The 22,091-nt window shown below is 37.4% G+C and overlaps 1 protein-coding gene across 1 annotated transcript in view; it reads left to right on the plus strand.

The window, feature by feature from the left end:
* The first annotated feature begins 1,978 nt into the window (after positions 1-1,978).
* The window catches only part of PRLR (prolactin receptor), a 135,651-nt gene continuing 115,538 nt past the window's right edge, over positions 1,979-22,091 (plus strand). Inside the window, exon 1 of the mRNA XM_058680002.1 lies at positions 1,979-2,301. The gene's annotated coding sequence lies outside the window, so the exon portion shown is untranslated. The remainder of the gene's footprint in view (positions 2,302-22,091) is intronic.

A 22,091-nucleotide genomic window follows, 5' to 3' on the forward strand; every position in this document is an offset into this window, starting at 1 on the left:
AAGTCTCTGACCTGGGGGATCGGAAGGCTGGGTTCTACTCCGTTTACTGATTTACATGTTGTCCTCTCCTCTTTCCCCAACAATCTTGAAGCAAGGATAGAATTGATGAGATAATGCTGCTTAAGGTACTAACGGAAAAAATATGTTGTGAAAATTGGCTGTAGTTATCAGAGATATCCTGAGTATTAATCCCATTTCCCACAGAAAGGAATTTCTTTTACATGCCTAAAGCAAAGCATTTTAGGAGTTCTGTTTTTGATATACAAATAATGTTTGTTCATTTCCACCTTAACTCTAATGCTGGGCATCAGGATCGTAGCATAGTAAGAAGCAGACATGACTGAGTTTTGCATGCCTCTATATCTACAGTTACACAGTTTTCAACATTATTCAAACCAAAAAGTGTGGGTCAGACTTTATGCAGTAAGTAGAATAAGTGAAGGGCCTAATTCTGAAGAATCATGTCCAAAAACTTTCTCAAAGTGTAACATGAATGATGTGAAAATGTACAGTGGTGAACTTCCAGAGAGTAAGACATGAATAAGTGTAAGGAAAAGACCAGATCACACATTGACTTTCAGGGATAGAAGCCAAAAAGATGAATAGGGGCATGAGAGAAAGCATTCTAAATAAGGACAGGTGCCTCAGTGGTACCATAATGGCAATGAATGTTGGGTGTGGGATGATGTGGGAAAAAATAGCTGGTTTGATCCAGTCGCTCCAGATTATGTGTAATTTGACATCAGGATCCCATAGGAAGCTTTTATAAGCTGATACCACAACCCCATCTTCACAGGCTCCAGTTAATCTGCTTAGAATTGGGTCTTGGTATCCATTTATTTTGTGTTGTTTTGTTTTGCTTGTTTGCGTTTCATCTGTATTTTCCTCCAGAATAATCTAATATGAAAAGAGTTAATAATTGCTGAACAAAAATGTAAGGATCTTCAGCATAATCATAGACAATAAAACATTTAAAGGCGATTAACTGGTTCAAGGAAGGTGATCTTTATCTGGAAAAAAATCGAACTACAAAAACGTTTAGATTCAGTCTTCTTGATTTGCAGGTAGTGGCTCACAGTGCATGTATCCACTTGGCTGTTGTAGCTAAAAGACCCTTGGTAACCAGATACCAGTTCCCACCCTCTGTATGCTTTGCGGGTTCCCTGCAGTAAATGCTAGCCAACTGTGGTGCTCTTAGTATTGGAGAGCTACTTGCATCCACCAAGCTTCATGTAACTACTGCGAAGAGCTTTATTATCATGCTCATTATTGCCCATGGTAGCTGTTTTATAACAATGTGTAATCCTTCTGCAGTTCTCCAACTCTACAAATTGTGAAATGAAGTTTAATTACTTGCCTTGAGCCATGAGGCTAGCTGGTGACAGAGGTGAAATTAGAATTTCAGCTTGTGAATTCTCAGTATCTTTTCAGAGTTCTGAAGCCATGAGTCTGTTTAATCTTCCTATTGGGGTAAAATATGCCTCCCTAGCAATTACTGTTATAGATCAGTAAATGAAACTGCAGCACTATGCTTGCATGGATGGGAGCAACCCATAGGTGACCACAGTAGTCCCTTGAGTCCCATTCCAACTACCTTGGAACCTCCATTCAACTAAAATTTGTTGACACTTAACACTACTTCATTCACACTTACCTATAGAAAGTGAAGTTTCTGGTTACTATTCCTGCTGCCCCTTAGCCATAGAGTTCTAACAGTTGCTCTGATTTCTCCAAGGCTTTTGTTCATGGAAAGGATACTGACTTTTTATTTTACACCTGAAAAAGAAAAGGCAGTTCAGCAGCTTTTACAATATTATCTTTTTGTAAGTTCTACTTATTTTTATGTGACAAGCATATTTTACAGAGTGAGAAGGAGACACAGACAAGTTTTCCATCCACTAGTTCACTCCCCAAATGGTCATGACAGCTGGAGCTGAGAGAGACAGTCTGAAACCAGGAACAAGGAGCTTCTTCCAGGTCACCCATTCTGGTGCAGTGGCCCAAGCACTTGAGCCATTCTCTGCTGCCTTCCTATATCACAAGCTGGGAGCTGGATTGCAAGTGAAACAACCAGAACTAGAACCAGCCCCCATACGGGATGCTGACACCACCCACAGGTTAGCCAACATGCCACTGTGTCAGTCCCAAACAGAAGCATTTTTAAAGATTTCTTATTTGTTTTAGGTGCTTTTGACTTCATTGCCAGTGGTGACACAGGGGGAGACAGATCTTTCTGAAGAATAGTTGGAAACAGCTGGGATGCATGAAAGACATGAAAGTCTCTTTAGGACAAGATGACAGGTTAATTTGTGCCATTAGAAAATGATTGTTTCCTTTTATTTTATGTTTCTAAATTCATTGCTAATTTAAGAAAAATTTCAGAAAGCTTTAACACTGTAAAAAAGCAAGCTTGTAAAACAATAGTTCTCAAAATATTGATTATACTTAATTACCTTAAGGTACTTGAAAACTATAAAATATACCTAGACCCATTGAATGGAGATTCTGGATTTGTGCCAGGGCCGCTGTATTTATTTCTGGTTTTTCTGGTGATTACATCTTCATTACTTATTTTTATTGCTTCTTCTGCATTGATTTAAGTCATATGACCCTGAAAACCATCCATATTATATTGTTAGCAACTGAATTGTTTTATGCCTTGGAAAATATGATTTTGAATATGATACTAAATGTTACTACTTCCATATCCAGATCCCTGGATTTGGGTGACAGTGCAAAGTCTTATAACTAAAATTTACCTGCATGTAGTCTGGAAATAATTTTTCCAGAGGCTTGATAATTACAAGGTTGGAAGATAAAGGTGAGGCTTCCCCACCACCCATGTATTACATTTCCCAATTTCTCTGTTGATTGTTAGTTAACCAAGATTTGCTTCTTTGTCTCAGGCAGTTGAAAACCAATTAATTTCATTCCTGCTCACATCCTTATTAAAATATAATTACAACAGTCACCAGGGACTTCCACTGGTAGACTTTACCAAAGCCAATTGGGTAAGAATTCACTGCATTATGTTCTAATTTGTCAAACTCAGGAAATCTTTTGGGTTACAAAAGCCATAAGAATCATACTGAGCTAGGAGAAGCAGTGAATTTGAAGTCATTTCCACGTCACCTATAAGTATGGAAGAATCTAGAATACGTGGATGATTCTAGAATCAGTTACAGAGGGTCCTGTTAAGCGTCATATTCTAATCCTTCTCAGAAGCCTGATGTGTTTATTTAATTTTATTTTGAAAGGGAGAAAAAGAAAGATGGGGAGAAATCTTCTACTGTTAGCTTACTTCTCAAATACCTGCAACAGTCAGGGCTGGGTTAAGTTGAAGTTGTGGAAGTTGGAGGTCTAGAATTCCAAGGAAGTCTCCCGCAGGAGTCCTTGAACCACCTCCTGCTGCCTCACAGGGCATGCATGATCAGGAAGCTGGAACTAGAAGCACAACCATGACTCAAACCCAGAGATTCTGCGGTGCAGTGCAAGAATCCCATGCATAGCTGCGAGACCAAATGACCCCCCAGAAGGTCCTGTTAGCACCAGAACGGAAGCAGATTTGATAGAGTGCAAGACGACATACTATTTTCACCTTCCTGGGGTTCTAAGATTTCAGGACTGGGAGACAATGAGAAATTGTCAAGGATGTTACAAGAAGGATAGGAAAAGGTCTGCTGTTAGCTGAGAATCATGGACATTAGAAACTTTCTATTCACTCAACTAATAGTTACAGATGTCTCACAATGTTTCAGGAAACCATTTTAAAAGCTTAAGATAAAGTGTTGATGTCCCTGCTCCTGTGTTATTTATATTCTAGTGAGAAGAAACAGGTATCCACACTTTAAAAATATAATAATAATAACAATAAATGATGATCAGTGTCCACCTGGGTTGGGTAGAAGGTTAAATCACTACATGTAATGCTAGTACCCCACCTGTGTGCTGGAAAGCAGCAGAAAATGGTCCAAGTGTCCTGACCCCTGAGCCAACATGGGAGACCCTGATGAATCTCCTGGCTTCTGGCTTCCGTGTGGCCTAGCTCTGGCTTTACAACTATTCAAAAAGTGAACCAATGGATGGAAAACCTCTCTTTCTGACTCTCCCACTTTCTCTCTGTAACACTGACTTTCAAATAAAAAAAAAATTTATAAAAAAAGAAAGATAAAAAACCTGACAAGTGGGAGTAGAATCTGATGAGGATGGCCAATGAGAGTGGTCCTCTCTGAGGGTGGCCAATGAGAGTGGTCCTCTCTGAGGGTGGCCAATGAGAGTGGTCCTCTCTGAGGGTGGCCAATGAGAGTGGTCCTCTCTGAGGGTGGCCAGTGAGAGTGGTCCTCTCTGAAGGTGGCCAATGAGAGTGGTCCTCTCTGAGGGTGGCCAATGAGAGTGGTCCTCTCTGAAGAGGTGTTGTTGGAACTCAACTGTGAATACTAAAGAGAGCAAAATTAGGGAACAGAGGTCAGAATGCAGACGGGTAACAGGGACAACGAAAGCAAAAGCCCTAAGACTGGAAATACTCTGACAGGTTAAAAAGGTTGAAAAGCAACCATGGTTACCGAAGTCTAGGGAGGATGTGGTGACATCAGACTGGGCAGAAGGTGAAGAGGCCTGAGGTCGTTGGTTGGAGTTAGCGATTTTAGGACTGAAATCTCTAGAAGTTTCTAAGTAGGGAATATCCTGGCTTCCAATACATTGCTGCAGAGTCTCCAGGCTTCTGTGTGAGAATGTCTTGTAGACAGGAAGCAGAAGGACTGACAGAAGCTGCCCAGGGATGTCTGCAAGTGGCAGCAGAGGATCCTGTGAGGATGACATCAGAGGAACAGATGAGGTTCTGGATTCAAGATCAAATTGGCACGTAGGGCCATCAGGGCTTTCCAATGGGCAGGCTGTCAGAAGCCTCAGCTAATCTAGCCTTCTCTGTCCCATAACGACCTGGACCACTGACTGACCTTGCATTCAAACAGAATGGCATCTAGTGCCATTGACAAAGGTTGAGCATTTTGACCTTGATTTACTTAAGAAAAAAAAAATCAATTCCTAGGAAAATTTTTTTCTTGTTTTTTTTCTAACCTCCTAACCACATAAAGTTCATGCTGCTTCATAAGATTGTTTTGATGGAATTTGACGGTTTGAATTATTGTGTTTTTCATAAAAGCTGGAAAGATCATGATTCACAGTATTAGTTTTCCTCTTTTCCATGTATTTCGACACTTTAGCAAGTCTTTCATGGCTATTTAAATAGATCACTTTCTTCATTTAAATGCTAGCAATAAGCAACTGTCATCCACCAGTGGGACTCATGGGAAGCTGACAAATTCAGACTCCCAGGAAGGCCTTGCGTCTAAACTTTGCCATCTGCAAAACGGGGAGGATAACTCTTCACCTGCAGAGCTGGCTCATTGAAGTTATCAAAACCAAAGGATTCCTGATGGAATGCTCTCCTTTGACACTTTCTACCCATTACTCATGTTTCCTGTTCGTGCCCATCTATGTGTCCCTCGCATAATAACCCAAGTTATTCAACAAGCTATGTGTCAAATTCCAGTTGCTTCCTGTGACCACATGAGGCTGGCCTTTAAAAAATGCAAAAAACAAAAATGATTAGTTCATGTGTCATATTATTTGCTTAAAATATATTAAAAGTATCTCTCTTGAAAAATGTACTAGCTTGCTCAGCCTTTTCTACCTCCCACTGCATATCAACTTCTAGAAAATTCTCTCATTACTTGGTTTCCCAATAATCAGTATTGGAAGCAAAAGGTCTTCCTCCCTTTCTCATTGTAGTAACAATAGCTTTAGAAGAATTAGTGCGTATAAATTCATTTAGGACTCGGCACAGTGATCTAGTGGCCAAAGTCCTCACCTTGCATGTGCCAGGATCCCATATGGGCACCGGTTCCAATCCCAGTAGCCCTGCTTTCCACTCAGCCCCCTGCTTGTGGCCTGGGAAGGCAGCTGAGGACAGCCCAAAGCCTTGGGACCCTATACCCATGTGGGAGACTCAAAAGGAGCTTCAGGCTCCTAGCTTTGGATCGGCTCAGCTCCAGCCATTGCAGCTGCTTGGGGAGTGAATCAACAGACAGAAGATCTTCCTCTCTGTATATCTGACTTTCCAATAAAAATAAAATAAATCTTTTTTTAAAAAAAGAAAGAAAGTCATTAAGATTTCTGTGACATAGGTATGACATAGGTAATGAATTCTTCAGCAATGACTCGGAAGGCAGTAATTATGATGATTCATCTTCTATAATACAAGTTTTCATTTTTTAACATATTTTAATTAAATTGAAGGTAGTGCTTTACTTCAGTTGTCATAGGGTAATTTTCAATAGAAACTGACACGTATTCATTTCAACTGAATTTATCTAATCAAGTCATCAATCTGTTCATTTGGCTATTTGATTTTCAACAAAAGTGTTATTCATATTACTTTACAATACAGATCAGATAGTTCCTACGGTTGTGGTAACTTCCAAATTCAGACAAGATCAGGTGCATTCAGGGTGGTATGGCCATAGATGATAACTTCCAAATTCAAAACAGCAAAGAAAACAGAAATATAGATACAGCTGCATTAAATTATACTCTTAATTAAGTTGAAAGGGTGCCATGGCAACAATAATTAATTAAATTTTGAAAGCCATTTCAAGCATTTGAATAGTCTCCAAATAACTCAGAATCCTACACAGAGAGCTTTAATTTAAAAATGCAACTGTAAACCAATGGGTGTAACTAAGTTTTAATTGGAGTAGTTATGATTTAAACCTAGCAGAAAAAGTGAATCTAAATCAAACATTGATGTGTCCTAAGCAAAAACAAAGTCATTTCAAAGATTAGAACAATACAGTGTCAAACATGTGATCATAGAAGTGACTCCATCACCTTAGGGTTTGACCTAATGGGATTTATCTTTTTTCAGCAAGTTTTCTGATTTGAATTTTCACAGGACCTCATTGAAACCATATATTGTTTATATCTGATTTTTTTAAAGAGTGTTCATGAAAAATAGTATGTCCTTCTCCTGTCTTGTAGCCGTTACAACATACCACCTATGGTAACATGGGCCACAGGTCTTCTTTAAAGCTATCTCACATTTCAGATGCTATGAATCTGGGAAACCAGCACCCTCTATTTGTCCCCTTCTAAACTAGATACACTGCTCAATGTGGCCACTCAAGGATGGACAACACTATTTTCAGAGGCGGATTTATCTCCCAAGTAGATGAAATGTTAGGAGGTATCCATGTCTGGGTTTTGGTAGATAGATGTGTGCTTCAATGGTGATTTTATACAAATTTTTACAATTATGATTTGACAAAAATTCTGTGAAAAGTTACTAGTGAATTGACAAGTATTAGAATGACTGCCTTGTGTCTAAACCTGCTTGAACTCAACCTTCTGCAGGCACTTGGGAATCTGGGGGTTCAACCCCAAAGTTGGTATGCAAATCCACCTTCAAGGGGCAGGAGAAAAAGAGTTCTTTGAAATTGGAATCTTAACTGTGTCTTGGGAGTCTCTCAGCAATATGGACTGCATAATTTGGATATTCAGAAAGATGAGTGGAGTTGAAACTCAATCAGTGGGGCTAGATGCTTATTAAGACTAGAGAGGATGAAAAGGAAAGACAAAAACTGTGACTTGAGGCAGGAAGGGAAAGTGTAGAACACTATTTTTTATTTTATATTTTAGATTTATATTTTATCATGCATCGTTCATGATGTTGCCCTATCTGCTACAATCATCATTTCATGACATTATGTGTTCTTGATTAACACAACTGAGCTGTAAGTTCATGACACAACTATGGCTGTCTACTCTGCCCCAGGACCTAGCCATGTAGTTTTGAGTTCCAATATTCAGTAAGTGAACTAAAATGTTTACAAATGATATTTCAATCATCACAGACTATAAATGCTTAGAAGCCAAGTTATTGTCAGTCCAAGTACACTAAAACAGAATTGCTGCCACTTGTGGCCTAAGAAAATGGAAGTTTGCTAATTACTTGTAGGGATCAAGACTCCAAGACTGTAAGACAGCAAACCCATGTCACAGGTTTTCTGTAGTCATCATACATCGATACCTAGTTATAAGTGTGTCTCCTTTAACAATACACAGGATGATGTGTGAGGCTTGAGGAAACATCCACTTGTTTATTTCACCTGTCCTTTACCATTATCCTACTCTGTTCCAGAAAGAATTTCTTTCGTTGCCTTCACTTTCCTGACCAACGTGCCAATATAAGCCCCTGCATACTTTTTAAATCTACCTCTCATTTTATTTTCTGTGTTCCTTTGTCAAACACCCCCTCTAAATTTAACATCCCTAACAATGTGCCAAAGAACCTAGTATACTGTTTAGGCCATGATTATTGGAGCGATGAACATTTCTAGCTTGTGCATTTTTAGATAAGCAAGTCAACCAACAATCTGTACTGGCAAAAAGCTAGGTAGCAAACACCTGTTGCCAAGGTTAAAACTTCCAAGCGCATCTTGCAGTAACATCATCTGATGCGTTTGTGCAATGCTACAATTGGGAGAAACCTTGCTGGTGTCCAGCTTTGTTCAAAGTTAGACATCAGTGCCAGAGTCCTTATTTCCATCCCTAGGTATCCATATGCTAGTCTCTTTCAAGAATTGGGAATTTGCACACAGGCTAATAGCCAATTAAATGAAATCAGCCAGACCACACATATCTCAAATCTAATTTTTCAAGAGAGAAGCTGTGCAGCAAGTTGGGCACCTCTCACCACTCTATATTCACAACAGCACAATGAGGTTACTAAAATATACATTCCAAACTTGTTCAGAAAATAGAGACAAGATAAGGCATGTAAAAATACTTGGCACTCAGGAAGAATTCAATTCATGGGAGTCATTGGTATTATCCTCATGTGAGAATTTAGAACTTAATTGGGTAGACCAGCAGTCAACAAGACAAAATTCCAAGGCAATGGAGCAAAGTTTGGGTGTGAACTCCTCATGAATTAGTGAATCTCAAACAATCTGAAAATTCATTGTCTGATCAATCATGTTTCCCTCTCTTCTTGTACTTCACCGGTAAACCAACATAGTACTTGTGATTATTGATCAAACAGTGTAAGGGCACCTGCTGCTGTTATAAAAGAATATACCTTCTCTGAAGATAATAGCAGCGCAGTTCTGTCTGTTGAACTTGCTTTAAAGCTCTGCCATTCAGAAGTTACATGAACCATAGTAAGCTAAACAGCATTCTCTGCAGCCTCAAGCTCCTTGTTTGTAAAAAGGGAGATGTGAATGCTTATGTGTTGTGATAGTTTTGAAGGTGGAGTAAGATAATGAATGAGACATTCCTCCTTTATGGTTGACCCTCAAGGAGTTTTTCCCCTTGATCCTGCTACCCCTTTTTGATGGTTGAGTAGTGTGACAAACTTACAGAAAGACTTTGGAATGATGATACATAGTTTGTTGATTTGAAGATTTGTCCACAAAGCCACAAATGGCACACGTTCAAGGTCCTTGTTCTTGCCAAATATTGAGCTGGAGAGCTGGGTTATGAGAGTTTGGGATCCAAATCTGATAAGTGTGCAGGAAAACTCCTCAAGAGAGATGAAGCTGGGAAATTAGTTGCATAGACCTTCTCCATTTGCCCTACATTTGATGCCAGCAGGCACATCATAGCTGGTTGGGCAGTGTGCAATTCCCAGAAATGAAGAAATTGTAGAAGCACCTGTTCTTCCTCTAGTAAAGCCATAGCAAATGAAGCTCAGAAATATGTCAACTCCACTAATGGGAGGCACAATAGTAAGGATAGCAATGTGCTGAGGAAAAAAAAAATACTGCTGGTATAAGCATAGTTCTTCAATGGAGCCAAGTACCCTGCCAGACTGACCTCCAAATGGAAAAAGACTTAATGGCCAGGGACCATGCTGGATTCCACAGAAACTGGGTCAGGCACCAAGGGTAACCAACCAGCCTAATAAAGCACTTCTGCTTCCAGTTATGAGTTTAAATGATATGGGTATTGTGACTCATTAAATCATATGGAATCGAGCAAGAAAGATACCTGGTTCCCTTGGGCTACATGAAGGGCCCTCAGACTTGGTATCCCTGTGCCATTAGTCCAGTATGGTTACACTGAAAGGAACAGCAAATTTTAGAAGCTTGTTATTGTTCATATTTAGTTTGGATTCTGTCTGTTTCTTATTTCTTAAAAGATATTGAGATTGGTTATGTGGAAAAATCTTTCATTTGTGAACAAAGAAATTATAAGAAATTAAGATAGGCATAAAAAAAGCATCAAAATGAGCTTCAAATTTCTCATGCTGTGTTGTGAGGGTGAGAATCAATAATAGGCAGGGAATGCTTTAAAATATAAGGCAGAATCCCAGTGAAATATTTAAACGCAGAACCTGTGTATGGTTTCAGGAAGTCATCAACCAGAGAAGAATCTACATGCTACAAATTTTTCACCAAGCCATCTTAAAACTTTGATAGCAATGCAAGGACTTGAAAATGCATGTTCAAATACATAACCACTTCTCATGGTAGTATTTCAGAGATTTCCTTTGCAAAGTGGCCACAATTGGGACATTTTCATGGCTATTCCTTTGGAAGCAATGAATTTTCAATAAGATGTGATTACTGTACAACGTGATAGGTAACTCTGATTATCCTTGCACTAGGGCATTATTCAATAGCAAAACATTAAGCTTCACAGGGAATCTGTCTTCTGCGTAGGTAGGCGGCTGCTATTGAGACTTCCTTTTAGCGGGTGAATTCACCCAACAAATGGCAAGCATTCAGTGGGAGTGCAAGAATGACACTGACTGTTGTTGATAACAATTGAAAATGAAAGGCCTTAATGAAGTCTCATACTTGGACTTGGCTACTGAGTCAGTGCTTAATCATACTATCTCATCTATAAATCTCAGCCATTAATTGCTGTGGCTTTATCCAACTTGGTTTTGATGGAAAAATTTAACTCTCTAAGGGATTCAATCATGTCAAAATCATAAGAGAATTTTAATAGTGCCAACCCCAAAGTATAACCCTGTTCCTTCTAATTGATATCATCTTGTCAAGTATTAACTACATATAATTATGAACTAACTTCTGAGCAATCTATCTTCTGAGCACACTTAACAGAAAAGGAATCTAGAAATTTGCCCGTGAGTGGAAATTTGTCACAGAAAATGTGATTCATTATGTGAAGTGGGAATGGAAAAGTCCAAACATTGGAATAGTTTCCAAAGTTGTGCTTTTATATAGCCATTTCAGAAATATAACTGTTATAGCTGCCAAAGTCATGTTATAAAATATATATGCATTGATTTTACACCAGGGACTTCCCTGGGACAACAAAGAAAATCAGTATTTCTGAGGACTGTGAGTTTGTTATCTTTGTGGATAAAGCACCACTATATGTAATTAGTGCACAGAACAGTGAAGTATTTTCATCTATATATCAGAATCCCATAGTCTTAATTATGTTCACCATATGATATCGGTTTGTACTTTTGCATATTGTTTTTCAACAATTTTATGATTTTTAGTAGGTGCACAGCCCTCATTTCAAAGGCATCAAAAGGAGCTAGCTATTATCAGAAACCCAGTTACTCCCTAACTTCCTAAATTTCAGGAAATATCTTTAACTGTTATCACCCTCAAAGACATAATGATCAGATAACTGGTAAATGTGTGGTTTTATTCAGGCTCTTATTATGGTTATCAGATATGGCTTACTTGGTAAGAAAAGGCTACCATGGATATTATCTGAGAGAACTTATTTTCTCAAACATTAAGGATGTTTCTAATATGTCTTAAACTGGTGGGGTCAGAAAAGTTTTTTGTAAAGATTCAGATAAGAAATATTTTAGGTTCTGTGGGTCATATTAATCTCTAATAATTATGCAACTCTGCCATGACCATATAAAAGCCACTATAGACAGTACCTAAATCAATGATTGTGTTCTAATAAAACTTATTAATAAAATAGGTCAGCAGGCCAGATGTGGTTCATGGAATATTCTAGACTCTCAATGCCAGTTGTACATTTATTATTATAATGTAAATGATTTTATCCCCAATTTTGCTTAACTTTTAACATTTTAGTCAATATTACATAATGCTCTATGTATCTGTTACCATCTAATATATGTTTATGTGAAATTTTGCCAATCTATCACTATTATATCATGAATTTATTGTCATGACACAAAAAATTTTTATTCTTTGTTTTCTGTATCAATTTCTAGTCAATGGAAAACACATTTTGAGGCAGAAAGTGTCTTACATTAATTATTTATTGGGTAATATAACAGATCCTCTGTTATTAACTTTTTTGAAACAAGTGGTTTATAACATTGAACAAAAGTAATTTATTTTATCCCAGTCTTTTTTGACGTTGACCATTTTCTGTGATAGCTTTCATCTTTGCCAACAGAATTACAGTCTTCATGATTTGTCCTAAAACAACACCCACTTTCTCGTCTGCTTGATCCTTTTACACCTCCATCTGCAAGTCTCTTTCAAGTTTATGAGCCCTTAAAGTGTAACAATTAAGCTGGAACACAGTGTTCTAGACGGGTCACATCATATTCCTATTGATGCCCAATTGTTCCCTTTGACTTCAGCAGCCAACAAAGAACGTCAAAAGGGTGCAAGTGGGGAGGAAATTGAGAAATCTCAGAGAATTTTTGAGGGAGCAAAATAGACTACATTAAAAAGAAAATATTGACTCTTGTAAAATGCTCTGATCTGCTACTAATACTTTCCATATTTTCGTTTTAAGCATTAGTTGTGGCCACAATTAAGCTTTTTAGAGTGTTGAAGAATAAGACAAAAAAAATCCTGCTTTGCTTAGAAGTGATACTGTAGTAATTCAAAGTCAATATTTCTGGTAGAAGTTGGTCTTTGATGGATACTAATCATATGAAGTGTTTATACAAGCCAAACTCCTTTCTGGGATGAAAAAGTATGGAACAAATGTAATATGGGCTAATTAACTGCTACCCAGGCAGTTGGAGAGCTGCACCTCCAAGCTGGGAAGATCTACACTGGCCTTGATTTCACTGTACTTCCGACCCAGAAGGAATAACTACCCTGCATTAATTGAATCAGTTACACAAGGAATTGAGTTGTCACTGAATGTCCTGTGCAGAAGTTTACATTCAAATCTGTGATCATCATTCAAAGTGATCCTTCAAAATCCCTGAAACAACAGTTTCTCAACCCTCTGGACACTGTGCTGTCTACTAGGGAAATGCAAAATATTGCAAGTTGTCTTTGCTCATGAAACTGCAAAATATGTAACGGAATGGGTACAGATCAAGTTCTGGCACATTACATGTGAGAAGGACAACAAAGAGAGAGAGAGAGATGTTATTCTCTAAGAAAGCAATGCTGCAAATGATGGTTGCTCCAGATAAAAATGAGGTAGAAGAATTTTCTCAGAAAAAGAAACAGCATATGCAAAGACACTAAGGTAAAAGGGAGCATGCCAAAGGAAGGACAAGAAGGAGGCTGAGCCAAGTGGAGCAAACTAGGAAACAAAGTTGTGGAATGAGAAAAGATCAAGCCACACAGTGTCTCAATGGAAAAAAGCAGCCTCTAAGATACTTGCAGTAAGGGTCAGTGTGATTTCATTGCTATTAAAAATGTATTTTCTTAGAGATGAAAAAAATCTTAAGAAACTAGTGAAGTGATCTTTTTTTGCTGAAAGAATCCTTTGATCATTATGTGATGTCCTTCTTCCTCTCTTTAAATATCTTGCAAATCAGCATCTGTGTTATCCAATAAGAGGATGACTATGCCAGTTCATTTATCTTTCCCATTAGTAGGGAATTTTTTCCATCCTTTCATTTTCAATTTCTGCATTTCTTTGTTGGTGAGACGTGTTTCCTATAGACAGCAGATAGATGGGTTTAGTTTTTTAAACCAATCTGCTTATCCATGACGTTTGACTGATGAGTTTAAGCCATTTACATTTAGAGTTAATACTGATAGGTAGTAATTTGATCCTGTCATTTTAGCAATGGTTTATCCATTATTTGCATTCGTCTTCATTTGTTGTTTTATCGGGCTGCTCTCCACATTTGTCTTTAGTTTTGGTATGTGCTGTTCCTTTACTCTTGCGAGAGAACATCTTTAAGCATCATTTGTAGGGCAAGTCTGTAAGAGGTGAATTCTTTTATCTTTCCTTTACTGTGAAAGAATTTTATTTCATTTTCAAAGACAAAGGAAAGCTTTGCTGGGTAAGTTATTTTGGGTTTGCCATTTTTTCCTTTTAGAATCTGGACTATGTCACTCCATTCTCTTCTGGCCTGCAGAATTTCCTCTGAATGGTCAGCAATCAATCAGATTGGGGTTCCTCTATATATTAATTGAGTTTTTTCTTTCCATGTGCTTATTTAAGAATCTTTTCCATATTATCAAATGTCAAAGTAAAGATTGCTTTTGGTCAACCCTATTGGAAGTTCTGTGTCCCTCCCAAATATTTCCAAGATTAAGGAACTTTTCCTTTATTATTTTGTTGAATGCTTTTTTAAACCCAGCTTCTCTTTCTGTGCCTTCTGGAACTCTCATAACTCTTATATTTGGCCTTTTAATAGCATCCCTTAACTGCTAAATACTTAGCTTGACTCAGTTCCTCTTCCAGCTTTTTATTTTTTCCCCATTTTTTAAAGGAAATGTCTTCCAAATCTTTCTTGATATGAGAAATTTAAGAAATGTTTATTTTATTTGATACTTTAAGGCGATGAAGGAAAGTAATTTTGTGAAAGAATGTAAATATTAACTTCCAGCAGATAATGGAGTAGGTTCCTGAGGTTATAAAATGGATTTTTATATAAACATAAAATTTATTTAATATTTTTTTCTGGCAATACATAGTGCGGAAAAGGGAAATTAATATAACCCACAACTGAATCCTGTCACTCGGGGAAAAAATGTTGATCACTATTTACATATAATTAAATTTCCCTTTTCATTTTTTTCAAAAAATCAGAAATATCTTCAGTGTGTATTTTTTGAAAAAATTTTTTAAAGCTAATGCTATGTGCTAGTCAATTATATAGACATATGTATATTTATAGGACTGATAGCCAGTTCTGAAAATTGCTTTTGAAATTTCCATAGCATTTCATTTTGCAAAAGTACTAACTTTGCTGATAAGTTTAAAATAACTAATTTGGGTGCTATGTACAATTATTTTTCATCAATTTACCACCTTTCATAATTTTTATGAGGTTTGTTTTTTAATTAATTGTGAAGATTTCTATTTGGCTCTCAATCTTTTCTTTAAAAAATGAATTTAAGGGCCCAGCACAGTAGCCTAGTGGCTAAAGTCCTCGTATTGCAAGCACCAGGGTCCCATATGGGCACCAGTTCTAATCGTTGTGGCTTCCCATCCAGCTCCCTGCCTGTGCCTGGGCAAGCAGTAGAGGATGGCTCAAAACCTTGGGATCCTGCATCCACGTGGGAGATCCAGTAGAAGCTCCAGGCTCCTGGTTTCAGATTGGCTCAGTTCCAACCATTGCGACAGCTTGAGGAATGAGGCATCGGACAGAAGATCTTCCTCTCTGTCTCTCCTCCTCTCTGTATATCTGACTTTCCAATTAAAATAAATCAATAAATTTTAAAATGAATTTTAAAGGACATATATCTAGCTCCTATAATAGTTACTATAAATATGTCATTTAATTCAATATTTTAATTCTGTTTAAAATATTTCTTGAAAAAACAGTAAGTTTTTGTGGCTTGGAGTCCATCTGCTTTTTTCTTCATCATTTTCAGCTGTGCATTAAACAAACATTTACTGAGTGTGTACTGCGTCAGGCATTAAGCAAGACAAAACAGAAAATAAGAGATGGCTTTGCCTCCTCAGAGCCCACAGCCACGCAAAAAGCAGTCCATTATAAAATTACACAGCACGAGCCAAGTAGGAGGAAGCAGAGGGTGGTGTGAGGCACCCGATCGGGACTTACAGGATAAAGGAAGCTTCTAGAAGGAAATAACTGTGTGAGAATGAAGGCAGAGAACAGTATGTACTAAGGTTCTTGTTCAGTGACCTAAATGTGAAATGTCCTCTGCGTGTGTGTGTGTGTGTGTGTGTGTAAGAGGGAGAAGCAAGGCAGAGAACAATAAGCAGGATTCATACATATATATGAAACTATATGCAGACATACATATACACATATACATACGTATGTGTGTAACATATTACATACATGTGTGTATGATTGCCTATTGGTAATTTGGCAATGAATTAAACCTATACTTTTATGTGGGAGAACTGATGCTTCAATACTGAGTCAGGCCCTTAAGAAGCGTCGGCTGTTTCTCCATTCACTTCAGTGTTCTTTCCTATCTCTTTATGAAACCTCATGGTTTCAGCCATTCAGGTCCGACATATTGCTGGTGAGTCTTAAATCGAACACTTTTTTAAAAAAAATTTAATTGAAAAGTCAAATATACAGAGAGGAAGATCTTCCACTTGCTGATTCACTCCCCAAGTGGCCGCAATGACTGGATCTGAGCGGAGCTGAAGCCAGGAGCCAGGAGCTTCTTCTGAGTCTCCCATGCAGGTGCACGGTCTCAAGGGCCTGGATGGTCCTCTACTGCTTTCCCTGGCCACAAGCAGGGAGGTGGATGAGAGGCGGGGCCACCGGGACATGAGCTGGCACCCATATGGGATCATGGTGCTTGCAAGGCAAGGACTTTAGCCACTAGGCTGTCATGTTGGACCCTAAATCAGGCATTTTTATGTTTTGTAACATTCTTTTCTATCTTGTGATTTTAATTTTTATTGTAAATGCATTTTTCCATATCTGGACAATTAGATAAATAATACTGTAGATGCATTTATTTTCTAGCTGTCTAGATAACTTACATTAATTTTAAGAATTTTTAGCTGTAAGAATCTGTAATAAATATCTACAAATGATACCTTTTTACTTAATAATTGTATCAATTTTAAAAAGTTTATTTATTTTATTGGGAAGGCAGATATACAGAGAGAAAGAGATACACAGAGAAAGATCTGTTCCCTGATCCACTCCCCAAGTGCCCAAAATAGCCAGAGCTGAGCCAGTCTGAAGCCAGGAGCCAGTTACCTACAGGTCTCCCATGCATATGTAGGGTCCCAAGGCTTTGGGCCATCCCATGGCTTTCCCAGGACACAAGCCAGGAGCCGGATGGAGAGTGGAGCAGCTGGGGCGCAAACCAGCACCAACATGGGACCTTGGAGGATGCAAGACAAGTTTTTGACCACTAGGCTATCACACACAGCCTAATAACTGTATCCATTTTTAGTGCCGTTCTTAGCCATTGATTTGAAAAGAATATGTAACAGTTTTGCACAATTATATTTGCAGCAATACCGATATACACAGACATTTTTTATTTGATGTGTTACAGCACTGATCATAACCCCTAATGTTAAATACTAATGTTAGCAATCATCCTGTCTTCATAATAGTCATAAATAAATTCCTCTCGTGTAACATTTCTCAAAGTATGTGCTGTGGAAGTTAATAAAATGAAGTTGGGAGATGGTACAAATGAAATATTCTCTCCTAGGGATCCATAATTCATATAAATTCATTAATATCTGCAATACAGAGTTTAGTTTCATGAAGTTTAAGCACTTCTAAAATGTACTAGAACATAGAAATATTCTTCTCTCAATTAGAAATTTTCATCATTTCTGATAGTCAAAATTGTATTAATTTGACTTTTGCTTCTTCGTGTTTTTTGAAAATTATTTTTTATCAATATTTAATCTATGGACTGTGGCTTTGCTTTGCTCTGATTTCTTCAAATAACATAGAAGATAGTCACTTTTCAAAAATTTCTGCAAGTGAGGGGCCTGATGCGGTAGCTTAGCTGCTCAAATCCTTGCCATGATCACGCTGGGATCCCATATGGGCACTGGTTCTAATCCTGGCAGCCCCGTTTCCCATCCAACTCCCTGCTTGTGACCTGGGAAAGCAGTGGAGGACAGCCCAAAGCCTTGGGACCCTGTGCCAGCGTGGGAGACCTGAAAGAGGCTCCTGGCTCCTGGCTGTTGCAGCCATTTGGAGAATGAATTAGCAGATGGAAGATCTTCCTTTCTGTTTCTCCTCCTCTTTGTATATCTGACTTTCCAATAAAAAATAAATAAATATTTTATAAATAAATAAATCTTGTGCTTGCTTCAACAGCACATATACTAAAATTGGAACGAAAATGAATAAATCTTTTTTAAAAATTCTACGAATAGTTACACTTAAGACATGTAATCATTTTTCCCTGTATCTTACTCTTAGCAACGTCAAAGATAAAATCATTCATTTTTCTAATTGATTTCAGAATTAAATGCTGTCTTTGAGCAGCCTGATCAAAGACGAGAACTTTAATCCATTTCTGTTCTTTCCAAATCTTCCATCAGTATTTGTAAAATATGATTTTACATTTTACTTAGATGACTATCAGTAAATATTTTATATGAAATTATGTTTGTGTAGATTAATCTATTCAGCAATAAAATCCTTTTACAGTGCTTTCTTAGGCAGCTCATTAGCTACCTGCAGTTGTCCTCTACGACATACATTGTTTACTTTTTAGTCTTCATTACTGTGTTGGTGAGTTAAAGGATAGCTTTAAGAAACGGATCAAGGAAGTAATTAATTTTTAAATCCTTTAATTAGCTTACAATGAATTTCTACAGACTTTAGATATAATGGATTCTTGTATTGATTCATGAAATAAAAAAAAAAACCTGAGTTCCTCCATAGACATGTTTTTCAAAACCTATTTGTCTTTCAGATCACTTCTGTTTGTCTTCATAATTCAAATATGTCTTCAATATACATCTAAGCCTGAACTCTCTTTCCTGGTTTCGCACAGTGCTATCGGAAATGTTTGCAGACTCAGATTTTGCGTGACTATGATCACTGTGTTTTTGTGTTGATTTATTTTAAATTTTGCTAACACTTTGCACATTACTTTGATCTCTTTGTATAACCTTGCTATTTTAATTGGAATATCTTTTATGAGATATAATTAAAATCCAGCGAATATGCAGACCAAGCACATATGGTCTAATCAATTTTGTCAAACACATGTGTCTGTGTGACTCACGTCCCTTTCAAGATATAGAAACTTTCCATCGACCCAGAAAAGTTTTTCACTCCCCTTCTTGGGCACCCCACCACTAAAAGCAACCACCAGTTGGATTTGCCAATTTCTGTAAATATTATATAAAAGGAATTGTGCACTATATCACAACTCCTTTTACATCATTTCACTTCTTCCTCATGTATATTGAGAATTTTCCATGCAAATGCAAATGCCAGGTGTTCATTTCATTGCTATGGGAATATGCTAAATTCATTTCCTCATTGTAATGCCCGGGATAATTTCACTTTTGGGCTATTATGCATAAAACTGCTACTAACATTTTTGTAAAATGAGTTGTGTATATTTTTTATTTGAATTAGCTAATCACCCAGGAGTAGAATTTTGGAGTCAATGGATATATGTAATTCAATTTTGTAAAAACTGCCAAAGGTTGGAAAGTTGTTCCATTCCATACTCTTACCCACAATTTATGAGTTTCGGTTACTCTGTATCCTTGCTGACATTCTGTGTTGTCACTGTTTCATTTTAGCTGTCCTGATGGAAATCCAGTGCAATCTCATCGAGATCACAGGCCTCTTCTCCTTAAACACAAATTAGCCATAATTCAGTTCTCTCCTCTGCCTTTTATATATGTGATCTCTTGTCCTACTGATTTAGAGAATATTATGTAGGGCATCCGTAATTTTAGGAGTGACTGATTCAGTTTCCTATAGCATCAGTTTTATCTCTTCCTGCCTTCAATAGAAATATTAAAACTATCATTTCATGCTGTTGCTACCTTGCAATCCCTGTTTATCTCACTGCCACATTTTTCCTCTCATCTATTTATCTCATAATGGCTACCTGTCCTTTTCCACCACATTTGCTACATCAGTTGGGGATAACAGTTTTCAAAAGTTATCTTGAGGTGATGTTTGATTTGCCTTGCTATGCACTCTTTCCATTGTCTATTTATTCTTCATGCTTACTCATCGAGGAATGAAAATGAATCTACTTAGAACCAATATTTGTGAACATTTAGCATGTGCATTGTGTTCTTGAACATGCTCAACATGTACTAAGGTATAAGTTTTGCAGTCTACAGCTGGAGGGCAGAACGTATTAGTCTTTCACAGTATTGCCAGTGATGTAGCTTTTTGCGCTGAAATACAATCTTCTTTTCCTATTCTTTTGCACAAAAAGCAGAGAGAACAGAAAAGCATCACCTTTGGATCACCTTGCTTTCAGGATAGTTGTTTTCTATCCATCACCAGTCCCAAGATCTTTACTTGCTGGGGATGTTTTAAAGGATACAATGTGCCACTGCCTAAACTTCTAATATTCAACTCCATTGTTCTGACATTTGAAGTTTTTTTATGGATATAGAAGGAATTCTCCAGTTGTTTGAAGATTGTTTTATCCAGTTGATGAATAGCTGCAATCTTCAGAAAAGCAATGAACTATCTCCTTTTTCTTTTTTACAATTTTATTTATATATTTATGTAAAAAGAACAAATTTCACCTATTTCACAATACAGACTTAGTGGCACGGTGATGCTTCCCAACCCGCCCTGCCCTATCCCTCACCCATCCTTTCCCATCCTCCCTTGTTCCTTTTTTCTCTAATTTTTACATTGCAGTCACAAGCTAAATACTCCATTAGATTGCTAAACATATCAAAACATAGCAAGTGGAAAATTTTTTAAAATCTACTACTCCTCAGAATTATAGACAAAGGCTGTAACAACTATCAAATCCAAAGATGTCAATCTCACTCATAGATTACATTTTTATACTTTGTGCATTTGTTATTACAGATCAGGGAAAACATATGATATTTGTCCTTGGAATCTGTCTTACTTCACTAACCAAAATGGTTTCCGATTGGACTCACTTCATTGCAAAAGACGAGATTTTACGGTTTTAGTAGCTGAGAAGTATTCCATAGGGAAAATATCCAATATATATTTATTCTATACAATCCTCAGTTGATAGGCATCTAGGTTGATCACATATCTTGATTATTTTCAATCAAACTGCTCTATACATGGGGGTACAGATAACTTTCATATTCTGATTTCATTTCATTTGTATAAATTCCTAGGAATGGAGTGGTTGGATCTATTTTCAGATACCTAAGGAGTCTCTATACTGTCTTCCATAGTGGTGGCACTAGTCAGCACTCATACCAGCAGTGGATTAGGGTTCCTTTTCTCCCACATGCTTACCATATTTATTGTTTTCTCCCTTTTGGATAGTAGCCATTCTAACTGGGATGTGTTTTTATTTGAATTTCCCTGATGGCCAATGAATCTCAGCATTTTTTCTTGTGTGTATTGGCCACTTGAAGTTCATCTTTTGAAAAGTAACTGTTTATGTCTCTTGCCCATCTCTTAAATGTTTGTTTGTTGTTGCTGAATTTCTTGAGCTCTTTGAATATCCGGGATATTCATTCTCTATCAGTTGCTTACTTTGCCAGTATTTGTCTCCTATTCTGTTGACTGCCTCTTCACATTGTCAGTGTTTTCCTTTGCAGTGCAAAAATGTCCTAGCTTGACGTGGTCCCATTTATTTATTTTGTTTTAATTGCCCATGATGTTCAGACACTAAAAAGGAAGAAGAAATAAACATGTATGACATAGACTGCTTTGGGTGGTTAAAGATCCTCCTTGTCTCTCTATCATCATCACATGGGGGATGACCGAGTTGAGTCTTTAAAGTTTGTGAAGAATCGCCTTCATTGCTTAAACTACCTTTTGACTCTTGTCCAAATGTGTTTTTCTCTGTCTCTCAGAATTGGTTATCAAGAAAGTCTTTAACTCTGAAATTTGATTAAATTGTTCCATGGCGGATAGTAGGATTGGTAGGGGGAGAGTCTTTGAAGAATAGCACTAAATAGAGTAGGCACAAAGTTTGTCTTGAGATCATCATGTAAGTATCTCTGTGTGCTTATGAGAAATCCCAAGTCTGTTCCCTCAGAGAAAGAGGCCACCCTCAAGTTAAAAGTCA

Source organism: Ochotona princeps, chromosome 23 (genome assembly GCF_030435755.1).
Source record: "Ochotona princeps isolate mOchPri1 chromosome 23, mOchPri1.hap1, whole genome shotgun sequence".
NCBI classification, from domain to species: Eukaryota; Metazoa; Chordata; class Mammalia; order Lagomorpha; family Ochotonidae; genus Ochotona; species Ochotona princeps.